Consider the following 24,573-nt stretch of genomic DNA (forward strand, 5'->3'; position numbering starts at 1 on the left):
CTTATGTTGTGGTTAAAAAGTCCTTATGTGTAACATGGATATATGTATATCGATTAAAAATCGAATTGCGAATAGTTCTGATCGGAAAATATTTCTTTGACACCACATCCTCACAGAATCGTGCCTAGTTGGTATCATGTAACATTAAAAATTAAAAAAATATAGAAGAAATTAATAAATAAACAATACAATTTTAAGACACAAACAAAAAATTTACAAAACAAATATTTGGAAGCCAGTGGCTTAATATACATGCGATCATCTGTTGTCTATCAAGTTCAATGCTGCCACAAGTTGCTATTTAAATTGTGTGATTTAACTCATATACAACTTTTGCTTGCATTTTTCGCGTGCAGAACAACTTATATTAACTGTTTTAGTATATATCTTAGCATTGTATTATAGACTTCGGCATACACACTCAGTTTAAGAAAATACCCTCTACCATAACACTCCATACGAGAATTCCCTCTTTTATGCGCAATGGGGATTTTTGTATGCGCCGGCAACACTGCTGTCTGCCTAGACTTGCCGCAGCAGCGACGCGGCCTCATGTTGATCTTTGAATTTGCGTTTGAATATAACAAATGCGCTCGTCGTCGCGATTGTTAAACGTGATAGTGCGTCGCGAGGTTTCCGTCTTCGTCTCCGTTTGCGGTGTTTTGCATTTAAGTTTTGCGCCTGCCTTGTCGTTTCGTTATTTAACTCGGTGTTTTAAATAAAATTTGATTTCAAGACGGTTTAAGGAGTTTTATAAAACTGCCTTGCAAATTGATTTCGTTGTGATTTCTCAAGTGGATTCGCCAGTGATCACTCTGTGTGCAGTACGCAAAATAAAACGCTATACAATTTTAAAATTAATCACAAGAAATTGTATGCGTACGAATAGTGTTTAAATCAAGTGAAATATTTCTTGCGAAAATTTGCAAAAAATTTTTTGTTAATTCAAACATTTGCGGAAACGGAAAGTGTTTTTCAGCGCAGCAACAACACGCACACACATACATAGGCAGGCTGGCAGACAGCGCCTGAAAGTGATAAAGGAAACGGAGGAAGAGAAAAGGTTTGTCAAAACAAAAATTACAATAATGATGTGCTTATTAATTAACACGTTTGCACATGCATACGCATGCATACTTCTGTACAAATGTGTGTGGGTGTCATCTGTGTATTTGAGGGAATGTGTTTGTAAGCACGAGTGTGCAGTAACTCGTTCGCTCGCTTAATTTGCTAACATTTCTTATCAACAGTGTGTTTTTGTCGCCGTTCTGTTGGAAAAGGGAATGAGTGCACGAGCAATGACAAAACAACAACAGCGATTAGAACAGTTTTGTTCGGCGTTCAAAAATTAATCATGTTTTCTGTTAGTGTGTCATTGTCGCTGTTTATCGTTTCATTTTTATATTTCGTGCTGAGCGCATATAAAACACTATAATTTTTAGGAACTGTGTGACTTATTAAGCAAAAAATTATAAAATAAAATGAGTGACGATTACGCTTAGACAGCGGCTGACACTAGAGGTTGTAAAATTCATATGCCTTACAACGCGACGATTTACTTACAGTGCATTAAAAAAGTACGATGCTTGACATGAATTTTTAGAAATCTCCTATTTTGTAAAAAATATATTTTTTATTATTAGATATTTCTGCATATTTGTAGTAATATTAAAAAGCCTTGTCTTGAGCTTGCCAGTTTTAAGTATTTTAAAAATCTAGGCATATTGCTTATCTCTCTTATGGTTGATATTATCGGAAGGATTGGCCGTTAATTTTTTTGGAAGTTAAAAAAGTCGGACAAATATTTTTCATTTAAACATTAAACAGACACAAAGGTTTTTTAAACTGTCATAAAGAATATTGTATAGATACCTATACGAAGGATATATGTACATATGTATATAAATAAGGATCGGTCAGGCATATTTAGAAAAAAAAAATAAAAAAATATACTTTATGTACATACATACATATTTTAAATTTTTATGAAGAAGCTCTTTTTAAAAAAAATATTTTATTAAAAAAGGGATCATGAGAGTTTGAAAAATTTTTTTAATATCATTTTGAATTTTTGTATTTTTTTTTTGCTTTTATACATTGTGGTCTAAGCTAAACACATTTCGGGTTATTTTTTGAAAAAATTAAAACTTAAATTTATAAACATTTTAGATATTTTTTGCTTTTTGAAAAATATTTTATCAAAAAATGAATCTTGGAATATTGAATTTTTTTTATTCATTTTGAATTTTATTTATTTATTTATTAGAGGTTTTCCTAAAATTTTGTAATTTTTTTATTTAATTTTCAACTTTTTTTTTTATTTCCGCAAGACACGGCATACTGGAAATTGTTCTTTATCATATGATGATCCTATATTTAAATGCCTGTTTGGGAAGTATAGACTCGGTTCCCAATCTGCCTGAACATATTTTATTTAGAGAGTGGCTATATATTAGTTTGGCAATTTGTGAAACACAAAAAATTTTTTTCAACTCAAATGACTTGCAATTAAAATATTTATAAACACTACTTGCAGTTAAAAAAAACTTTATGATTTTATATACATGAGATCCTGCTAAAAGAGAACTATGGAAATCTTGCCTCCCTAGTACGCACTTTCAAAGTGCACCTTGCGAATTTCCTGTTGAAAAGGTTAATGTGGAAGCTGAAATCACCTACTAAAAGGTGAACGCTAACACCATACACACTGTTGTAGTAGTATGAACCACCCCTCGATGCATGCGCATTGCGTACGCGCGTTCTCTTTTGCAGAACATAAAACGAAAATCTCCAAAAAGGCGCCCTATGACAGCTGTCAACCCCACAAATCAGCTGAGCTTGTTTACCGAGCCAAATACATTTGTGAGCAGTAGTAGCAGCTGGCGCAGAGGCGCTCACGGCCAGCCTTGTAGAGATTCAATCGAGGCCGTCACTTCGGCGAATCGCTCGCATTCCTTGTGTGCCCATGCAATTATCAGTGCTTTCCTTTATGCTTACGTTTTGCGTACCTTTAGAAAAGTACAAAAAAAAAAACAACAATCAGAGAACGACCACCGCTAGATTAAAGACGACTGCGGCACTTTTGCTGGAGAGTTTGCAATATTCTGCGGTGCGATAAAGACGTGCACGGAAGTTACGTTGATAATTTTCGGTTTTTTGTGCCACCATAAGCGCTAGTATTTCTCGTTATTGCTGAATACTTGCGTACACGTAAATACATACATAAATATATATTGAATTGTGTAAACTTTCCTGAATAGTGCGTACATTTTCTCCGTCGCAACCGCAGTTTTGCTAAATGCTTCCGTTCGTTTTGTGATTCCATTGTTATTATTGTTGTGGAAAATCTATTGATTCTGAAAATGCCTTAAAGTTGCGCCGCTCGGTTAGTTGTGATTGAAAAGTGCAGTGCTTGGAAAATTTAGTGTTTATGAAATACATATTTACATGTGAGAGAAGTGTGTGAGAATGTGAGTAGAAATTCCTGTCAATGCTTTGCTTTGAATTAACACAAAAATTTGTACATATTTGCATATGTATGTATGTGTGTTTAACAAGAAGTCTTTTTTTAATAATTTGTGCGAAATAGTTCTTTCAATTTGCGGCTTGGGGAATGCTTTCACAGACCTATGGTATGTAAATACAAGTAATGTATTAAAATGCAAGTATATGTATGTAGACATGCAAATGGATGAATGAATGTGGTGCATGTGTGAAAAGGTAAAGAAGGCAATTTGTCACAAGTTATAGATGGGCTTATCACGCCAATACTTTGTGTAGTGTTCCTAGTATTTATGTAAATAACATATACATATGTATATAGTACATAATATATAGCACATATGCCAGAAGATAGCGTAAAGTCCGTTCCGTGCGTCTGTAGGGGTCGGGGGACGACTACGACTGCGGCGAAAAAGTGTCTGGCAACTGCCAATTGGTTTTATCGCTGCTGTTTGGCACCGAAAAGTAGCAAAAAGTCGGTAAAGAAGGAGGGTATTGATATAATAATCTTTTGTGTATATTCGTATTATACATAAGTATGTACATGTCAGTTTAAGAGCATTTATAATGTAATGTTATCTAAGAAGCAGCTGTAAGTCTTTAAATTGTATACAAACCAAAAAAAATTAAATACTTTGAATTACAAATCAGTTATTAAAAAAAAATTATAAAAATATCTAGATATGTATGTATGTGTATGTACATATATTCAAATTTAAAGAAATAATTTTAATTATTACGTAACTAGTTATCCAAAATGTTATTAATATACATATGTATGTATGTAGTTTGTCTCTTCCTCGAATAAAGGACAAACAATGAATTAAGCTAATAGACGGGCGTGTCTGCTTACAACTTATTTCTTTTCACGCGGTAAATAAGCACATACAGCTGTGTTTATGAAAATAATAGTGCTGGTTCTAACTATAAAGCAAAAATAAGCAAGTTTAAAATAAAAACTACGAATATAATAGCATTCACAAGTAATTTTTGGCTATTTCTACCTATATAAACAATTTTAAAAAATAAATTTACTGAAAACTTATTTCGAAAAATGTTATTTTGTGTACAAATTTTTTTCTTAAAAAACAAAATCAATGGTTTATCGTGTTCGTAAGGAATTAAAAAATAATTTCGAATTTTCGAACAAGAATTTCGAATTTTCGAATTAAATTTTCACAACCATATCAAAAAAATTTTCGTTTTTTTACTTAAAAGATTTATTTAGAAAAGAGTTTTAAAAATTAGTCGTTTCATGAAGAGAAAAATCCAGTTATCAATTAAAATTTTAAATACTAAATGTTTTCTATTGACTAATATTTGGTCGTAAAGCCTTTATTTCTTAATACATTCATACACCGACGTTGTTGCATGTAGCCGATTAGATTCTTACAACGCTTCATAGCGAATTGAGCCCATGCTTGCTTGAACCCTAGTCAAATTTGTATTCTACTTGATAAATTTGCTGTTGCTATAACTCGTTTAACATCTCTTCATAAATTCTCTATTGGAATCAGCTCCCGGTCAGGTGCCTGCACTGGCCAGAACATTATGTAGATCTGATGGAAATCTTCTGATACAAACCACTCCTAAGCTAATTTCGTATTATGTTCTAGGTTTTCATCCTGATCAAATGCGTTTTTTATAGACATTTAAAAGCTGGCAAATGGAAACATGACATCCTTCAATTGTACTATATGCACCCATTTTTGAAAAATATATTTCACTGAAATATTATTTCGAAAAATATTATTTTGTATAAAAATTTTGTTTTTCTAAAAAAACATTGGGTTATTTTTTCGCAAAGGGTTAAAAAAATAAGTTCGAATTTTCGAACAATAATTTCGAATTTTCGAATTCAATTTTTACAAAATTAATATTTTTAAACTGCTATTGTTTGTATTTCTAAGTTCACCTAAATTCTTTTTTCTCTAAAAAGTTTCCATTTTTTTCTCCCAGAAAGTTAAAGAAAATTAATACCGAATTTTCAAAAATTAAATTTGCCTAAATTCGTTCGACCATTTTACTCTTTAACCGTTCTTCAAATGTTGGCGATGAGACTTTTCGGTTTGTTCTAGCTTTCTTGAATCTCTTCTATATTTTTGTATGATCTTATAGGGATCGAGTGCATTCGGTGGCTCTATACTTTGAAACCCCTACATTATATGTACATTTATATAACACTATTTGTCTTGACATCATCGAAAAATGTGTTCTGCTTAATATCAAGCATGATTCATGCGAGTAGGGCCGTAAAATTCGCAAACAAAAAGTAAATACAAATATATACATACATACATATGTATGTAAGTATGTAAACATGAGACCATATGATATTAGTTCTCGCATAGAATATACTAAGCCAACATATGTATATGTTTACGTAAGTATTCGTGCGTGCATATTTATGCATAAATATGTAGATATGTACGAGCATACATACATACATACATACATACATATATCATTATTTGACAGCGATTTGTCATGCCACCACGTCCGTCGGTTCTTGCTACAAGCTTTGTTTTCTATAAAAAAAAAAACAATGTCAAGCAAAACACAAGAGTTTCTTTGTCGGCGCTCCCGAAGAGGTGTCGGAGACCAAAGGAACTCCCGTCGAAAACAATAACGACATGAAATTTTACCACAGTTGCACTGTTGAGTCATTTCCACGAAAAGCCGAAAACATTCATGCATATGTACGTGTGTACTTATGTACTATTGTATAGCTTTGGTCGTGCCACGGCTGCCGTTTCCAGGTTTCACGTTCTGTTTTCCACGTGTGCGCACTTTTCACATTCAATCGCATGTCTGCAGAATAAATAATTCCCTAATGACTAAAAGGAGTTGAGAGTTTGAATTGCGGCGGTCATTGATTTTTCCAAAACCATTTATGGGTAGGGTCGAAATACATACATATGAATACATATACGTATGTATGTGTGTATTTACGTAAGGAAGCGTGTGAAGAGCTGGGCTTCATTAGAAACGGTAGTTATAATACCTAGACAATCGCAATAAGGAAGCGATTGAGAAGGCTGCTTTTAAAGGCTGGGCAGTTAGTATTTAATGGCGTTGCCCTCTCATATTTATATTTAGTCGAGAATTTTTTGTTGTTGTTGTAGCGGCAGACCTCTACCTAGTTGACAGTCCTTGACCGGATAAAAAATCCGAGCCCGTTCCGGTTATGTAGATCCGACAGTCGTGGGAACGGCAAGGACTTTTTAAGGTCGAGTGGTTGAAATGAAACACTTTACAAGTCCGAGTTTTTACGTCATCGACACATCGAGTGATGAACATGTATTAAGTAAATAGAGGATCTGATGATTCCTTTGATGTCATTTTTAATAAGAGATTTTGCTAGTATTTTTGAGTGTTTGGTATACTTGGCAACGAAACTAAAAAACTACAAATGAGAATACAAAACGCTGTTATGAACGGAAGCATACAAAAATTGAAGGATATTGTGTTCGTAAATCTTCATATTAGCGTCGTAGAGATCTCAATAACTCCAGTGGTTCGAGTCCACACATTTTGCATGATGACATTAATATAAACTGCATCGAAAAACTAAGGTTCCAATATTCTATAACACAATATCTCAATTTTAGTCAAATTTTATCTCTAGAATGAGTATAAGATGAGAGGCGACTATTACTCCCCCACTGACAATGAATAGAGTTTAGCCTAAGATAAATTATCTTCCATTGCCAAGTTCAACGCCTGCACACATTACACATACATATGTATGTATATATGAGTATATGTACATATATTCCGAAGCAATCTATTATTACTGCGCTTCGTGTCGTGGCCTCCTCGAAGACCATGCGTAATTTTCTTTGTTTATTGATATGAAAATTTCGGAAAAATCGCTGGAGTTTGCGTTCTAAATGAATTTTTCAATTACTTCAGCAATCGGACACAAAGAAAATGCACGCGTTCATAAAGAAAAACTGACTAATCAACTGTGCATTAATAAGAAAAAAATTTTCCACGTAATATTGTTGCTTTCCCCCTCGTAATTCTTAGTCATGACATCATCTCTGATTGCAAGAAGCACTCGAAGCATTGAGTTCCAACACTTTCACGACCAACCGCGTTGGTCGCCGCTTGCCAGTCATAAATAAATAAAGTAAATTGTATCACAAAAAAGTTTCAGACAGACGGCCACAGTGGCAGTCAATTAATTAGCACACACAAGGCCATTGTCGCTGCTATTAAAAGAAATAAAAAAAAATTGGAGATACAAAGGAAAATTTAATAAAAAATTAAAAAAAAAAATATAATAGTGGAGTAGGAAAACTGGCAAACCGCATGTCAAACAATAAATTGTTAGCAAATGGCTTAATTGTCATTGTCAGCCACAATTGCAGATTCTATGGTAACACATGTGCGTTTGACTGACAAAGAGAAAAAAACTCACCACTGTTTGACATCTTATTTTGGTCGTTCGCAAAGCAGACGCCCATTATTTGACATTTATTGTCACGCCAAAAATCTGTTGACTCGTCGAAATCTTCCACACATGTATGTATGTTCGCTTGTGAATTGGGCTAACGAGTGTTTAAGTGGCGTCTGCGGTCTTCCACATGTTCACACATATGAGTGTTTATTATTATTTCAATCGGCTGTTGCAACATTGCTCAAACAAATAATTTATTTTCGAATAGGCCTTCGCATGCGTAACAATTGCACAACTTTATGTTTTCATTAACCCTGTCAACCGATCGCCAGCATTTGTTGAGGAATGCTAGTTTTTAAAACCTAAATACCGCGGCTTATGGGGATTGCACGATGGGGTGCGCGTCAGCGGCAAAATTCGGGCATTTTGCCATTTTTCGGCAATTTGCATCCGAAATTCTTGACCTACAACACTGTGCTACGTCATTTTGTTTATTTTCGTTTTTTTTTTGAGAGAGAGATTGTGGGTGGGTGTGGAATTTCACACACACATACATACAAAAATATTTAGGCGCATACTCATTTATTTGCCGGCGCTGACATTTGTTTGCGCTCATCAAAAGCGACGTTGCTATGCGCTACTCAGCAAAATGTCCACACAGAATATGATTCATACGGAAATAATGTAATATATAGGTCGGCCACTGGTATGATTGCTTTGAGTCAGTGCCATTAAATTCAAATTAAATTAGTTGTGCTCAGTGTTAATTTAGTGGTTTGCTTGGAGAGTGCCTAGAATGATTGTGTTTGTAGAACATTTTTAGTTTAATTTATCACCGAAAGCAGCACATAATTTTTGGAAATTATCCTAATGCATCTACTCATCAAGAAGTTATGGCTTCTTCCCCAACATAATTGCATCATGTAGGGGTTTCAAAGATTTCAGCCTTTCTCCGAACATTTGGGGAGTTTTCTACTTACTAAGGATCGACCTTACTTAGAGATTCCGTTTACTTTTATTTATTTGTAATTTATGAATTTGTCGTTAAGTAGTTTCTAACATGTTGTGTTAGTTTCGACTCAATTTATTCTCTTTCAATGGCGAAAAAGATAAAAATATGTGTTAGGTTATGTTAATCTGATAAGCCAATGAGCCACGCATAGACCAGTTTTGGTCCTTTGCGATACCAGACGGAGTTCAGTTACTAAGTCCATGAGGAGTAGTTATTCTTTAGTATACCTGCGCTTGACGCGAATTTTAACAGACTCTGTGGTCTCACTATCGATACCTCTTCCAGTGTATCATACCGTGGGAACCCCAGATGCTCACATCGTCGCTTTGCCAATGCGGGACAAGTGCACAAGTTGCTCTTGGTGCCTTGCTCTAGATATTTCCTGCAGTCTTTTCGATCTGTCAGACACATTCTACGGGCGTGTGTGGTCACTAGACCTAATAAAGAGGTGACCAGTTAGTTCTCCGATCATGTTCCTTCAGTCTCTTCTATCGAGTGCAAATAGGAATTTTGTGTACATCCGGTTCACCGTTTTGTACATGACTTTTGCAGTTTTGCACCCAGGTAGCTCATTCCATCGGGTTTTGATTTTCTTTACTATGCTTCTGTTCAGATTGTCGTATAGACAACGCATGGGTTTCACAATGCTGATCACGATTACGGGTGTTAGCCTTACACCACCCTTCTCCACTATTTCATTGCTCTCGATGCCTTTGTGGCCTGGCACCCAGTAGAAGTGAAGTTGCTTGCTTCTGGCAACACTTTCCACTACTGTCCTGCTTTCCAAGGTACTTCTGGCCGATATGCGATACGACGTTACTGCCTTGATTGCTGATAGGCTGTGTATGAAGATGGTGACTCTTGAATTGCCTGCAGGCGCATCAGAGGCCAGCTCCGCGGCTTTCGGAATAGCAAAGACCTCAGATTGACATATACTGCAACTAGAGGAAAACATAACTCAGCTTTTGAATTACTATGATGATTTCAATAAGGGTAGTTGATTTTGCCTTTGGAAAAAAATGTATGTTTACGAAGTGTTACCGAAATCGCACTGCAGGACTAATAATAAACACTGAGTTCACACACGGGTTCGTTGTCGTGGTTCAACTTCCAATCGGCTGCGATGTCTTGTCGGACCTGATTGACCTTTTGCTCATTCTTCCCTTTTTTGGGCGAGGAGACGCCGGCGTGTGCTAAAAATGACTGGTGCCACCGAAACAAACCCCTTCTTGCTAAAGCAACTGGGTAAGCCTGCTTGATCATATCAAACGTCTCTGTCGCAGATTTACCGAGTTTCACACAGAGTTTAATCGCGTACCTCTGCTCCAACGAACGCTGCATTTTCGGTTGCACCACTTACAGAAACATGTCGCGCGAGAATGTTTGTCCTGACTCTCCAGGTGATCGGGCCAGCCGCTCGTTCGTTAGCTCAGACCGCGCTTTACCGAATACAGTCGGTGCGAACACGCTCCGAAGTGCAGTCGCGGCGGAAGAAAATCAGTCCTAATACTTTCCGGACAAACCCTGTAATTAGCGTAGACTTATAGATAGGGTCCCTACGATTTGAGCGTTATAACTAGATGTCTTTAACTCGTTAGATCAGTCAGTCATGTACGGCTTAGTACATACATAAGTATCTTTTTCGGGAAAATATAATTATCATAATAATATTCAAAGGAATCTAAAAAACTTAAAGCTTTTTGGGTGCTCATCAATTCTAATCAGAGAACGGTCTATCTCTACAGCATTGTTCAACGAAAATGGACATAACCTCTAAGAAATATTTTCCTAAAAATATCTAATGATTCTCTCTACGCTAATCCCTCTCACCTGAAATAACCTACCTGTAAATAATGCATGCAACTAAGACATTAATATGCAAGAAGCAGTCGTGTTAAATGCATAAATTGCCGGGGGCTTAACGTCTGTCGCCGACAACGCTTTACAAATTCCGGAACTGTCACACGTAATTCACTTGCACTTGCAAAATTATATTGTCATGCAGACGAAAAAAAAATCGCGAAAGAACACACTTACATATACACACAAGTATTTTGCTTTTCATGATTTGTGGTTATGAATTATCGAAGCACTGTGAGTGAGTTGTATCCGCTTAAGACGCTGCGAGAGATTTATAACGGCGTCTCCGTGCAAAGGCACAGTTGTTGGTAATAGAATTTATGCAGTGAAAAACTGCTCAAACACACACCCACACATGCACAAGCACACATATGCCAACATAGGTTTATGTGTGCATTTAACCACCACCCAGTGAAGCATCCCACCACAGAGCGCTTTGCGTGCGACATTAAGCCGCATAAACGTCAACGGCAAACATGAAAATTTTATGAACATAATTTCCATGCGATTCATTGCCCAAAGGCCATTAATTAAACAGCAGCAACATGCCACAAACGCAACGCGCCTTGCAACTGCGTGTACCAGCACACGCGGCCGCAGTCTCCTTCGGCGCATTGCTTAGCAATAGATGTCCCATTCACGAATGCACCACCGCAGCCAGCACCCCCTGAATGCGCTTCTGTTCCTGCCAGAGTTTGAGCTTCTTGTGTGTGTGTGTGTGTGGTGTGTTTGTATTTGTTCTTCTGCTTACTTAACTTCACTTATTTTGGGCATTTCTAATTTTAAACGCGACGTTGCATTGAAAATTCGCGCTACCAGCCCTCGCGTCAAGCAAAGAATTGTGCCTACAAATGTAAATAAATGCACTGTGCCCACACACACGCACACATATGTATGTATGTATATAAAATTAGGAATTTCAAACTTTCCTAATAAAGAGGTGTACTTCTTCGAGGCTGCTGAAATGGAATTTCCAATTTGTGTCGCTTCGGAGAGACACGCTGCTTTCTGGTATGCACATAAAAATGTCTATTTTCAATTTAAGGCAACATCCATTTTATTGCCCAAAACATAAATTCTCCGTTAAATTAAATTATGTGCGTGCATTCCTTTGTTCTCTAATCCTTTGTTCCTTAGGCAGAAATTAGAGAAGTTTTGGGTGAACTTCGGGTTAAACAGTATTTAGAGTGATATCTAAATATAAAATATATGGACTGTTGTCTCCAAAAATTTGTAATATTTATTAGTAATAATTTTACTTCTGGGTATGATACTGACTTTTGCGTCAACGATTGTCCGCCTTTCAGTTTTTTGCCGGAATACGGAAGGTGAATCCTGTGTAGACTTAAGTCAGGACTAAAACTGACGCAACTTCAGTCGAGCTTTTTAACATAGAAGGTCAACCAAAGAGTACGAGTCCGTTTTGCTATTTGACGCCAATTGGAAATTCTAAGTGTAGCCAGGTCCTTCGCCTCCTGGTCTTTCCAATGAAGTGGAGATCTTCCTTTTCCTCTGCTTCCTTCGGAGCGTACTGCGTCGAATACTCTCACAGCTGGAGTGTTTTTATCCATTCGGATGACATGGCCTAGCCAGCGTAGCCGCTGTCTCTTAATTCTCTGAACTATGTCAATGTCGTCGTATATCTCGTACAGCTCATCGATCCATCGAATGCGATATTCGTCGTGGCCAATACGTAAAGGACCATAAATCTTTCGCAGAACTTTTCTCTCGAAAACTCTCAACGTCGACTCATAAGTTGATGTCATCGTTCATGCCTCTGCATTATTTAGCAGGAAGGGGATGATGAAAGACTTTTAGAGTTTGATCTTTTGTTTATTACTGTCAACATGCACGTGGGAGCCACTGTTTGTTTGATGACTGGAGATATTTCGTCATGTCCTCGTTCACTTCCAAACCCACTTGTTTCGCTTCTTTGTCCAATGATGAAATGGTACACCTTATTGTAGGCAAACATGGCCACCACGAGCTGACAAAATCACGTCATCCCTATTGGTAGACCTTGTACTTATTAGTGAAAAGTTGACAACGAAATGCCAAAGACCATAATTTGTCGGAGGGAAAACCTTATTTTTCTCGAAGATCATTGCTATGGTCTAAGATCTAGAGCATGTATCACAAATGTTTATCTTTAAGGGTGAAGATACCGCATCCTGAAGTGCTGCCCAAAAGCTGGCCAGTCACGGATATAGAAACGCGTATTTTAGGTAGAGTTCGTGACCAAAGAGGATAATACTTCGCAAAACTTTTATTGTTGTGATTGAAATTTGTCTAGTTTCTCCCACTTTCTGCTTAAAATTAGTTTTAATTAGACACCCTATCCTTTCTGCGAGTACTTGGAGTGCATCTGTGAGCGCTGAGTAGCTCGCGAAGTCAAAACTTGACCGGTCATACACAGAGTGGGTTATGATAGATGCTATATGGTTATTGGCAAAATGTTTACACGACTCACAAACTTCTCACACACCTTCGTGTAGTCTGTAGTATTACTCTTAAGTTGAGGTCGCCCATGCGCGCTCTAAATTCGTCTCACCAATCAACAGTCACAAAACAATTCCACCTGCGACGTTCAAAGTGTTAGCACTTAACCGCAAAATCATCGATGTGTTTTGGCCATTTCATGTGTAAACGCTGGCAATTGACCAACTAATTAACGCCACGAAATTGATATAACCATGGCCAATGACCGAGTTACGTTACAAGCGCGCTCGTGTATCTTTAATAAACGGCATCTTGCACGGAAAGCGCAATTTGTTTTGGCCTTTTCCAACACTACACAGCGCATGAGTGCGACAACACGCAACGCAGCAACAACTTCGTGGCCACTAAATCAATACGAGTACTCATAATACTCTGTACTCGCAATAATAATGTCGAATGCATGCGCTTAAGCCGCCGCAAATGGTTAATAAAGAGGTTTTAATTTACGAGCATTAAATCAGCACTCCATCCGTTGTTGTTGTTGCACCTTTTTGTGTTTTCGCGTGCGCCTATATTGGGTTTCAATCAATCGTCGTCATCGTCATCGTCGTCGTTGTCGTAATTTTTATCGGTGGACGCGATCGCGTCACTTAGACGAGCATGAGTACGAGAACAAAACAACGGCGACTAAGTGCGTGCACAGATTACCAAATGCCGAGAAGGTGGAGTGAGTGCACGGGTTGCGGTGGCGGGCGGCCGTTCGATCGATTGGTCGGTCACTTATTGACGCCACGATGCATAGTAAAATTCGATTTGATGTGGGAAATATGTAGGCACAATTGAAAAACACAATAAATAAATTCATAATGCTTATTTTATTCTTCATTTAGATTGTCTCTCGAGTATATAAATAGATAGTAATGTGTGTTTGATCATTTTGCAATCGTTTAATTGAAGGTCTGCTGAGTGTTTTATTGATTGCCAAGCGCTTCTTCCATTAAATAGTGCGTATTAATTTGTTACATCAACTTTTCAAAATATCAACCGATGGAATTGAAATCATGAAAATGCCATTTAATTAAATATCTTCCTTTTAAGGAAACGGAAATTTCGTGCTTTTTACGAGTGGGCAATTTATTGGGCTCGCTGACCTGACCATTCCGCTATGGTAGGGCATGACGGACGGCAATTAATTGGAACAAGATCAATGACAAACGTGCGTTTAGGCACATTTATTTTGTTTGCTGAGGCTTCTGGAATTTTAATTAATTTTGGGCGTTCGTTTGTGAAAAACAATTCTATTAAACGTTAAACTTGCGTCAAGGTTCCTATTTACTGTTACAGCTTGACAAGAACTAACAATAAATTTAATTAAAACTGTAGTTCGTGTTGGTGGTCTTAAGTTGTTTGGTTATGCCAGACCCCGCATTCATAGTTGTCGTTCTTGTTTAATTGTTACGAAAGAGAGAGATGGAAGATTATTTAGACCTTAATAGTGAAAAAACCTCTCCAGATAGGTAATAGCAAGACATATTCAGCTAAAAAGCTACTTCGGTTCAATTTATTGAACACATGTTTCCCTAGGAGATCATAACGGAGACTTGAGCTGACGATAGTAAGAGTAACACACTTCGAACGTAATCTTGAAGTCAAGATTCATAAACGAATTTTTTACAAGACTCTTGTCTCATTGTGAATTTTTGGGGGTGTTTTTACGTGGCGGGTCCTAAACCCAGCCACTGGGGAGGGATGGTTCGCCTTCTCACTTTAGCTCGCCATCAAACGAATGTTCTTTGCCTACACAGAGGATACTTGGTCTAATACCGGAAGTCGTGAGCTTCTTGAGCCATATGTAAAAGAATCGTTTCTGGTCACACCCAAATGAATGGCAGTCAGAGAACGTGTGTGAACTTCTATACATGACTACATACTCCAAGAACGCCTTACTTATGCCGAATTGGAAAAAGGCTTACTGTGATTCAGTTTTATCAAAAGCACAAGCCCACGAGTGGCACTAAGCCTTTAAAGACAGAAAGGTACAGACAGACAATCGTGCCTCGTTTTGCACGACTTTTGACCTTTTCAACTGATGTAAATATTAAAAAAGTGATAGATATGGTGCTTGGAAAATCGTCAGGCAAGTGTTCGAGAGATGGCAAGAGAGCTCGACATCTCTGGTGAGTCCGGTCGAATGATTTTGGTTGATGTTTTGGGTATGAAACGCGCTCTTGCTCGATTCGTCCCGGTTAAGGTGAATTTTAAAAAAGGAGCACCGTTAACAGTTCCCTTTGGAGATGGTTGATCGTGCAACTTTCGATGAGACAAACAAGTCAACAATTATCGGAATGGAACCCGTTTTCAGTCGATCGAAGAGATAAAACAAGGTGCTGAGGGCCATCCCAAAATGGGCTTATGAAAGTGTTTCAAGAACTAGAAAAATTTACATAAGAAACTGCTTATTTAACGGAATCGCTGATATTGGAACCGGAATACCCAATACCGAACATATGGTGCAGGTAGGAGCACTATATCAAATAGCTGCCATACAAACTGACTGATTGAATTCAATATTAAGACCGCTATATACACTTTTATGTTATAAGAAGTGCACTTATGTAGTTCAGAGTAGCTGAAGTTGATTTTTTTATTAGAAAACCGAACTGGGAAGCATAATGGCGAAGACTGCTCGCTTTTCACACAAAAAAATATACATACATATGTACACTGCTTTACAAATGTGGTTACATGCAATTGTTTTGTTTTGATGTTGTCACTTGAAGAGTATGTATGTTTTCCCTCGCCTTCCACCGCATGTTTAACCCAAATTCAGCGATGCTGCCACACTTCTTCCACGCCTAACATATTTACATACATACATATGCATGTATGCAAATACGAGCTTAGCATTTGAAATGTTTGTATACTTGAACTTGTGCGACTGAATCCACAAATCACACATTAGCATCTTTGCCAACTTCGCCGGCATGCGTGACTTTGGCACTCACTTTGCACGCGGTCGGCGGTATTAATTGTCGGTATGTATGTACATATGTAATTGCTTGTTGTTGGCTTGTCGACTTGTCGGTATAGTTGCCTGCTGAGGATGCACTCAACATATTCGTCAAAGATTGCGATCACGCTAAACGCCAATATCCGGCACTTTAGTGTATTTATCGGTCTGTAAAGCCAACTAGCGGCTGACCATACGACTGTCGTCTAGTGTGACTCTCGCTCTGCCTGTTTGTCTAGCACGTTTCATTAGCTATCTCTGCGGTCGGCAAAAAACGACTTCATAGCGACTAACGTCACATTGGTCGCATGTCTGTCGCACGCTCTTTCCATTCCATTATTGCCTCGGCCGGAGATCGAAGATGCGCATATCCTCTGCTGTGGTTTGCTTGCTTGCTGGTTGTTGTTACTGCAAATCACCAAAGTCGATCTTGCAATTCAACGTACACGCACATTAGCATAATTTCGTATTATTATCTCTTTATGCCGCCCATTCGCACACACATTTGTTTTGTTTTGTCTCAATAACATTTCAATGGTAGTAAATGACGTCTGCTGGATTCTGTCTACAGTTCCATGGCAGGCTAGGCTGTGTTGTTGGTCCAGTCGTATTTGATAACACTATTGGGGTAATGGAGAGTTGGACTGGTAGCCCTTGGCTGTTGATTTTCATGTGTTCGTAAATTCGCTTTTAATTGAATCATCAATACAACATAGTCCAACTTTTTTATAAGAGTGGAAAAGTCTGTAAAACTGTACAAAGATAAAATTTACATTATTTTTTAGCCACCTTTAGATCATCACTCACTCATTCGAATTTTTATGGAAATATTCAGGGACTTACAAAGATGTTTTTTGTTTGTTGAACAAATATTTCTTTTCTAACCTCTCCAACTCTTTAACTTTCTTAATTAGCCATTCTTCCAGGGTTCTCGAGTGATTTGACGATGTTTGGTCCACTTTTCCTCAACTCGATACCTCTTTGAAGTGAATATACCATAATGACTTGTGTAAACGATAGATTTTTAGATCCCCGTTTTTACTTATAATGCAATAAATGGATCAGTTCTCAGTTCTATTACGAGGTTCTCTACTTTTTTAAAGAAAAATCACAAAAACTTCAAATTTAATGGGGTATGTTTATTATTATTCGAAAGAACACTCTTTGTCATTTATTTTCCGAAGATTATTTCTTTCAAATGTTTGCCGCGGTTATGTCTCAGATAATCCATCCGTTGAGTCCAATTTTCGATGACTCAGTCGAGCATTTCGACTGGTAACTGTCTAATGACACACGTTATATTTGCTCTAAGGCCTGAATAGAAACGGGTTTGTCTAGATTTACACTTTACATATTCACACGATCTTGGTGGCCAATCGACCGGTCCAAAACGTGAAATTATCTGCTCACCGAAGTGTTCTCTCAATAAATCTATTGATCAATGCGTTGTGTGGGAAGTGGCGCCGTCTTGTTCAAACCAAATGACGCCGAGATCACGAGCTTTAATTTTAGGCATCAAATAGTCGGTTATCAAAGCGCGACAACGGTCGTCATTGACGGTTACGTTTTCACCGGCGATTCCACTGGTTCACAAACCACACCAAACCGTAGTTTTTCTGGCTGAAATGGCAGCTCTTGAATCTCTTCAGGTTGTGCTTCGTAAGGCAATTTTGCTGGTTTATATACTCATTGAGCCAGGAATGGGTCTCATCGTTGGACAAAATTTGGCTCGAAAACGTCGGATCCAACTTTTTCAAGAGCCCATGGAGCGAAATGATGTCGCTTGGGAAAGTCGAGTGGCTTCAGTTCGTGCACAAGCTGTTTCTACGCTTTCAATTTAAGATCTCGACGTAAAATGCGCCAAGTCAGTCCGAGTTGCTGCGAACGGCGCCGAAACGACTCTCCATGGTCTTCGTGTACACTCTCAACTGCGGCACTTTAATGTGATATCCTTATATTAACTGATGTATAATTTAACTAAAATAACTTAATTGTTTTAGAAGAGTATAAAGCTTAAGTTTAGCGAGTAGAATAGTGGAGAGTCGAAGAGATCTGTAGAATTTGCCTGTAATTTCTCTTCCCTTCTTTTTTTGTTGAAGTTCGTTCTTTTTTCATACGGCACACTGCTAATTTTCTACGGTGACCATGAGACCAATATATTTTATTGCACGATATATAACTTTCTCACATGTATAGGAGTACGTATACATAAGGCGATAGTGAAATCAAAATTTGTTAATTTTTTCACTAAGAAATTGAAAAATTGTAAGAACTAATAAAAATTGGCCCTGAAAGTGGCCAAAGAAACTATCAATAATGATTTTTTATTTCTTTTTTGTTCTTTTTTTATCGCTTGGGGATTTCTTTGTTAGATAACACAAAGATCAGTTATTGATTTTCAGCGTTTTTATTTACTTTTTGAGTAAATAAATATGTATGTATATCAGCAACAATAATAAATTTACAAAAACAAAAAAGTTAGGTGTTAAAATGTAATAACTTCTACACATCGTACATATGTATGTATGTACTATGAGTGATTAATTAAATACATACAGATATGCATATAGTATGTACATAACATATATCACACATACATACATATCTACAAGTGTTTGTATCGCTTCACACCTGTTATTACCTTCTCAACAATTTGTTAACGCATATTTTGGCGCCTTCAACTCCACACTTGCGTCGAGTGCGGTGTAAAGAGCAAACAAACAGTTGCATTCATAAGTGTGATGCGAGGCTTACAAACACACAAAAATACATAGTTACGTTTGTATAGTGAGTGATCAATCGTTTAGCAACCTATGTAAATAAATATATATTTACATGTACATACATATGTATGTGTATATTTGTCTATCGCGTTTACCTTTAGGTGGGTGACTCTTTGACCGCAATTCAACTGTTATCGTAAGCGAGTTCTTACAGCCCTATTTGTGCCAACCGACAGTTTTAGATAACAAAAATATACGACTATTTGCAGTTAGATAAATAGTTACTAATATGCTATATTTATAAATACATACATACATACGTATGTTTGCATTTGTAAAAGCAAACTTAACAGCAAAGCGAATTGAACACATAATACCTTGTCTCAGTTAGTAAATAATAATAAATTACAAAAAATATGTCAGCGATCCCACAACTGTCATGTCATCCATCGTGGTTCCAGTGTCGCCACATTCGGTTTTATCAATTTGGGCTAAGCGTTTTACCAATTAGTGTTAGTAGTTGAAAAGTACTGTTGATTGCCAAAATGCTTTTTACAGCGGTTAGTAATTGAAAAAAAATCATAAAAGTTATTTATGTTTCGCATTGAGGTTAGTAACAGAGTGGTTTTTGAGCAGAGAGATAGTAACGGTGCTGATTAGCTGTTGTACTTTAGTTTTGGGGAATTATTATTACTCATCTTTAGGAATGTTCACAGCTCAAGGGAAGTGTAAATGTAAACCAATTGAAAATTGTTAAAAATTAAAAGTAAATAAAGGTAATCATTTGGCAATGAGAGCTTGTCAAGGTCTTTTTTAATTAAACGGTAAAGAGTTCAATGCGAACTTTATAAAATATTTACATACCACAAATCTAATTTTTTTCTGAATCATCACTTGTATGCAAATTTTAGTTTGTTTTATATACAAAGTGTGCAAATTATTTCCTTTAATTTCTTTTTCGGTATGTAAAAATACAAACACATATGTGACCTGGTCTATGGAAAGAGGGCTTAGGTGTCAAAAAATCAATTTTCACTTTTTAGTTGACGAAACGAGTTGTTTATTTTTAACAGCTGTTTCCCAGAAAACTAGTTTTCGCACGTTAGTTCCTTTTTCGTAGACCAGATCACATATGTATATCCAATATTTTTAATAAAAGTATGGTATTTTAAGTTTCACTAGTTCCAACATCTTCATTGGGGGTGTTTTTTATGTGGCGGGTCCCAAACCCAGCGCACAACCCTGGAGAGAAATGTTTCGCCTTCTCACTTGAGCTCGCCTCCAAACGGATGTTTTTTTGGCTTTTCAGAGAATACTTGATCTAAGACAGGAAATGAATGGTTTGAGAACCATACGAGCTATGACGGCTGTGTAAACTGACATCTTTTCTGGCCTGTAACTCTTCAATCTACAACTGAAGAAAAAGCTCTATAAGAGTATAAACTGCACGCCGATAATATTGATATACTTAGCGTACGCGTCGTTATGCTTTTCTCCAGATATTGATGATAATGGTCAATCTCTTCTATCTGAATGGAGAACTCATACTAATGACTGGATCGGTGAGCGAAGAAAATCTTTATCATCAAACCGCTATGACGGCTGTGTAATAACTGACTGAGAAGTAAAGTTTGAGAAATACAGTGAGACATGGACGATGACAACATCTGATGAAAAGCTGAATTGATTAGAAATCGTTTCAGGATCGGGGAGAATTTCTTCTAATGGAGAATAGACTTTAATTTGATCGATACCAAACGAGGTGATTGAATCAGAACAAAGGCGAATAGTAATGTAATGATCCCTCGTTGAGATTCCTTAGGTACCTGCTTAAAAGTATGCTTCCTCTCGCTATGTCTCCAAGAAAAGTATAGAATACTTGTATATGTATCGTTTCCAAATCGCGATGGTCGATATCACATACAGATTTTCCGAAACGACAAGAACAGTCTTAGAGATCGATTGTAAGAATCGAAAGGGTATACATTACATCTATTGCTACCTTTCATAGTTTGATAAATCGTTAATCACCAAATACATATTGACATACTGATGAATAAGTGTATATAAAAAAGTAAGCGATTTAGACAAATGACTTTAAAACTGAGTATCTACATACGTACATATGTATGTATATACAGCATTTACGCTTTCGCAGAGGTCATTGATTCAAACTGTCAACGCCTTTTGGCGGAAATTTCTGTCGGCATTAATATGAGAAATGTGGGGTTTCAGTTGTTAATGGCCACAAATTGTCAACAACAAAAGAGAACTGAACGAAAAAAGTAAGAACAACAAGAACAACCACTGAAACACAATGCAAAGCAGCAACAGCGTGAAACAAATTTAGTGGCTGATTGACATATGAGCGTGTTCGACGCTTGCCTGCAGACCCCAAGTTCAGCGCTTGAACTTCAAATTGCCTCGGATTACAAAGGAGAGGCGCTGTAAGCCGAACTGTAAACAAAGTGTAAAGAAAAATATGTGATTAGCAAAATTATTTTGTACAAAAGCGATTAGGAATTAACGCTAAGTCCACGTAAACAACAAAAAAACGGAGAATAGAACATTAAAATAAAAGAAAAATGTGCGCAGAAAAATATCAGGGTCCGTAAATGAGAGGAGTTAATATTTTATGAAGCAACAACAATTTATACAGAATAAACTCGCAGTTAGAACAGATCGTAAGACGAACAAGACACAAAATGTAAATGGCGTTGAATGACCGCATCATAAATTATGAGGATTTAAGCCTTTTGTTTTTCAAATATTTGATGTGAAATAATCACGGTATGCGGAGTATTAAGGCAGGTTCGCTAAGCTAGACTTGGTAAATATGATTTTGTGTGTCGTTATTGCCATTGCGTTTTAGTGCCAAAATAAACATCAAATTAAGCGGAGAAAAAAACCTGCTGCTGCTGTTCCTACCTCCGACCAAAAAACAATTATTTGAGTCATTTGCGCGTCTGTCAGAAAACAGCGTGAGATCAGCTCTGGTACACCCAAAGGTGCTTTGGTACACCCATAGGTGCTCTAAGCGCCTGTTAATGTTTTTTGTTCTTTGCTTCAAAGCAGCTTTCGGGAAGCCGCATGTAGTCATAACATGATGTAAGCTGTGAAGCGTTGAGACGTCTCTGTAATATTTGAAGAATTTAATAGTTAATGCCAGCAGCAGACAACTCAAGCTGTGCTCATGCGTACTGGCCAGCATAACCAAATGATGGGCGGGTTGCGTTAATTATTTCAGACACGGACTGACAGGTGGCACAACACTCATTCACAAAGCACACAAAAATTATGCTAAATTGAATATAATAATCATGGTAATTAGCTAGCATTTATCATGTTAGAATAGTTCTAATCGAAAACTAGTTTTGAACTACGTTTTTTCATCGATTCTTAGTTAGAATTAGTTATCATTGAGGGTCACTCAAGCGAAGGCTGAACTAATTTTTTAAATTTTTTCGGATAGTACGAAATAATGCTCGATTAATGGTACTTTAAAACCGAAAATTTTACAAAATTTCTACCTATGTATGTGTGTATGTACGTGAAATTTTTGAGCAAAAAATTAAGAATAATAATAAAACCTTTAGAATAAACAAGTTGATCCGCGTAACAGTTTCTAATGGAATTGGGAAATATGTAACGAATTAAGTGTGAACTTTAAACGCGTTTTTTCGAAAATGTTTTTTTGAAGTCATGAAAAGATTTTCAAGAACTAATAGGCTCTACATGAAATTCTATACAAAATAATCTTAAAGACTTGGATGAAATTTATTTTGGATTTACTATTTGAAAAAAAAAAAAATGCAGCGAAATCGATTTTTATTGTTTATTGTTTCCTACAAAATGTCTCAAAAAATATTTTTCCATTTTCAAGTTGATCCAAGTTCTAAGTTAAGGTTTTAACGGAGATACATTTTCCACTTTAGATGTTCCTGAGGCGTTATCCTACCAGCGCGGGCGAGGTCTGAATCTTTAAATATTTTTTTTTCCGAAACTTTGTTAATAGTGTATGTCGTTTGACAATAAAAGAACTAAAATCAAATTTTCTTCATGAAAAAAAAATTGTTGCAAAAAGTCTGTTTTTTACCAGATTTAATCTTATTCTTTAAGAAAGATTTCGGCCATAAATATGTTTGAAGAGAATTGCCAAATATTTTTATTTTTTCGAGTTAAATTATTTGAAATATTGAAAAAAAAATGCAGGAAATATTTTTTTTCACTTTTTGAAATTTTTTATTTTTTGTTTTGTCAAAAATGTTCTTGTAAAATTTTTTTGAAAATCCAACTTTGTTTAAAAAAATTTACTGCTTTTTTTATTTGTCCAAGTTCAGTTTGTTATCAAAGAAACGTTTTAACCAAAAGTTTAAGCGTATTTTTCGAAACGCTGTTTTCAGATGTTCCTAAAATGGCTGGAAGGAGTTATTTACCAACGCGGGCGGGGTCTGAATGGCCGAGTTTAAAATATTTTTTCGCAAAAATGTTGCTAACGAGAATTATAGTTTTGTTAATAACGTGTTGTTTGTAATAAAACTAAAAATTCTTGTAAAATATTATATATTTTTTAGGGCGAAAAAAAATGTTGTTGCAAAAAGTCTGTTTTTTACGTCAGATTTAATCTGTAAAAATTATTCTTTAAGAAAGATTTCCTTGGCTCCATAAATATGTTTGAAGAGAATGCCACGCCCACAAAATATTTGTTATTTTTTAATAAGTTAAATTACTAAAATTAATGAAATATTGAAAAAAAAATTAGCTGTCAGATTTTTGAGTAGCGTTGCCACTTTTTTGACAATTTTAAATTGAGAAAAATTACAAGCTAAATTAAATAGCATACAGTTATGAAACCAGCGAAGTTCAAAGAAGGTTCTTGTAAAATTTTTTTTGAGAGGGTTGCCATATCACTGAAAAACTTTGTTTAAAAAAATTATACTGCTTTTTTTATACAAGTATGCATATCGAATGTTACAGTTTGTTATCAAAGAAACGAAATTTGAGAAGAAACCAAAAGTTTAAGCGTATTTTTCTCGAAACGCTGTTTTCAGAGTCGGTAAACAAAATGTCCCTAAAATGGCTGGACGGATCGACTTGAAATTTTCAAACGATCTTATAGATATATTTGTCAGAAAATGAACAAAGAAATAGTAATATTTTTGATAATAACAAAATGTCCCAAAAATGGCTGGACCATTCGACTTGAAATTTTCAAACGATCTTGTAGATATATTTGTCAGAAAATGAACGAAGAAATAATAATATTTTTGATAATAATTTAGATTTTCCAAGTCACTCTGAAGTGTAAATATTTTTTGAAAAAAGTGTTTTTGGGGGATGTCGTTGTTTTGTCCTTGATCATTGCCTGTATTCATCTGTAGTAATAATTTTTTCTATGGTTTTTGGATTTAAAATTATTTTAAGCAAAAAAATCTTCCTCATCGCCAGATATCTTTTTACGGAGGACTTTCTGAGTATCGGTTACAGAATCTAGGCAATCCAATTTTTTTCAAAACGAATCGCTGATTTTTGAACTACAACATACAATATCTCAATTTTTTTATTGTTAAAAAATAAAATATGTCTTAAAAAAAAAACGCATGTTTTTGACGTGGAAGTAGAT

At 36.3% G+C, this 24,573-nt stretch overlaps 1 protein-coding gene across 1 annotated transcript in view; it reads left to right on the plus strand.

Moving 5' to 3' along the window:
- Positions 1 to 603: 603 nt before the first annotated feature.
- Positions 604 to 24,573, plus strand: part of LOC126758295 (GAS2-like protein pickled eggs) — a 171,690-nt gene continuing 147,720 nt past the window's right edge. Inside the window, 1 exon segment of the mRNA XM_050472516.1 lies at positions 604 to 1,063. The gene's annotated coding sequence lies outside the window, so the exon portion shown is untranslated.

Source organism: Bactrocera neohumeralis, chromosome 5 (assembly GCF_024586455.1).
Source record: "Bactrocera neohumeralis isolate Rockhampton chromosome 5, APGP_CSIRO_Bneo_wtdbg2-racon-allhic-juicebox.fasta_v2, whole genome shotgun sequence".
Taxonomy (NCBI): domain Eukaryota; kingdom Metazoa; phylum Arthropoda; class Insecta; order Diptera; family Tephritidae; genus Bactrocera; species Bactrocera neohumeralis.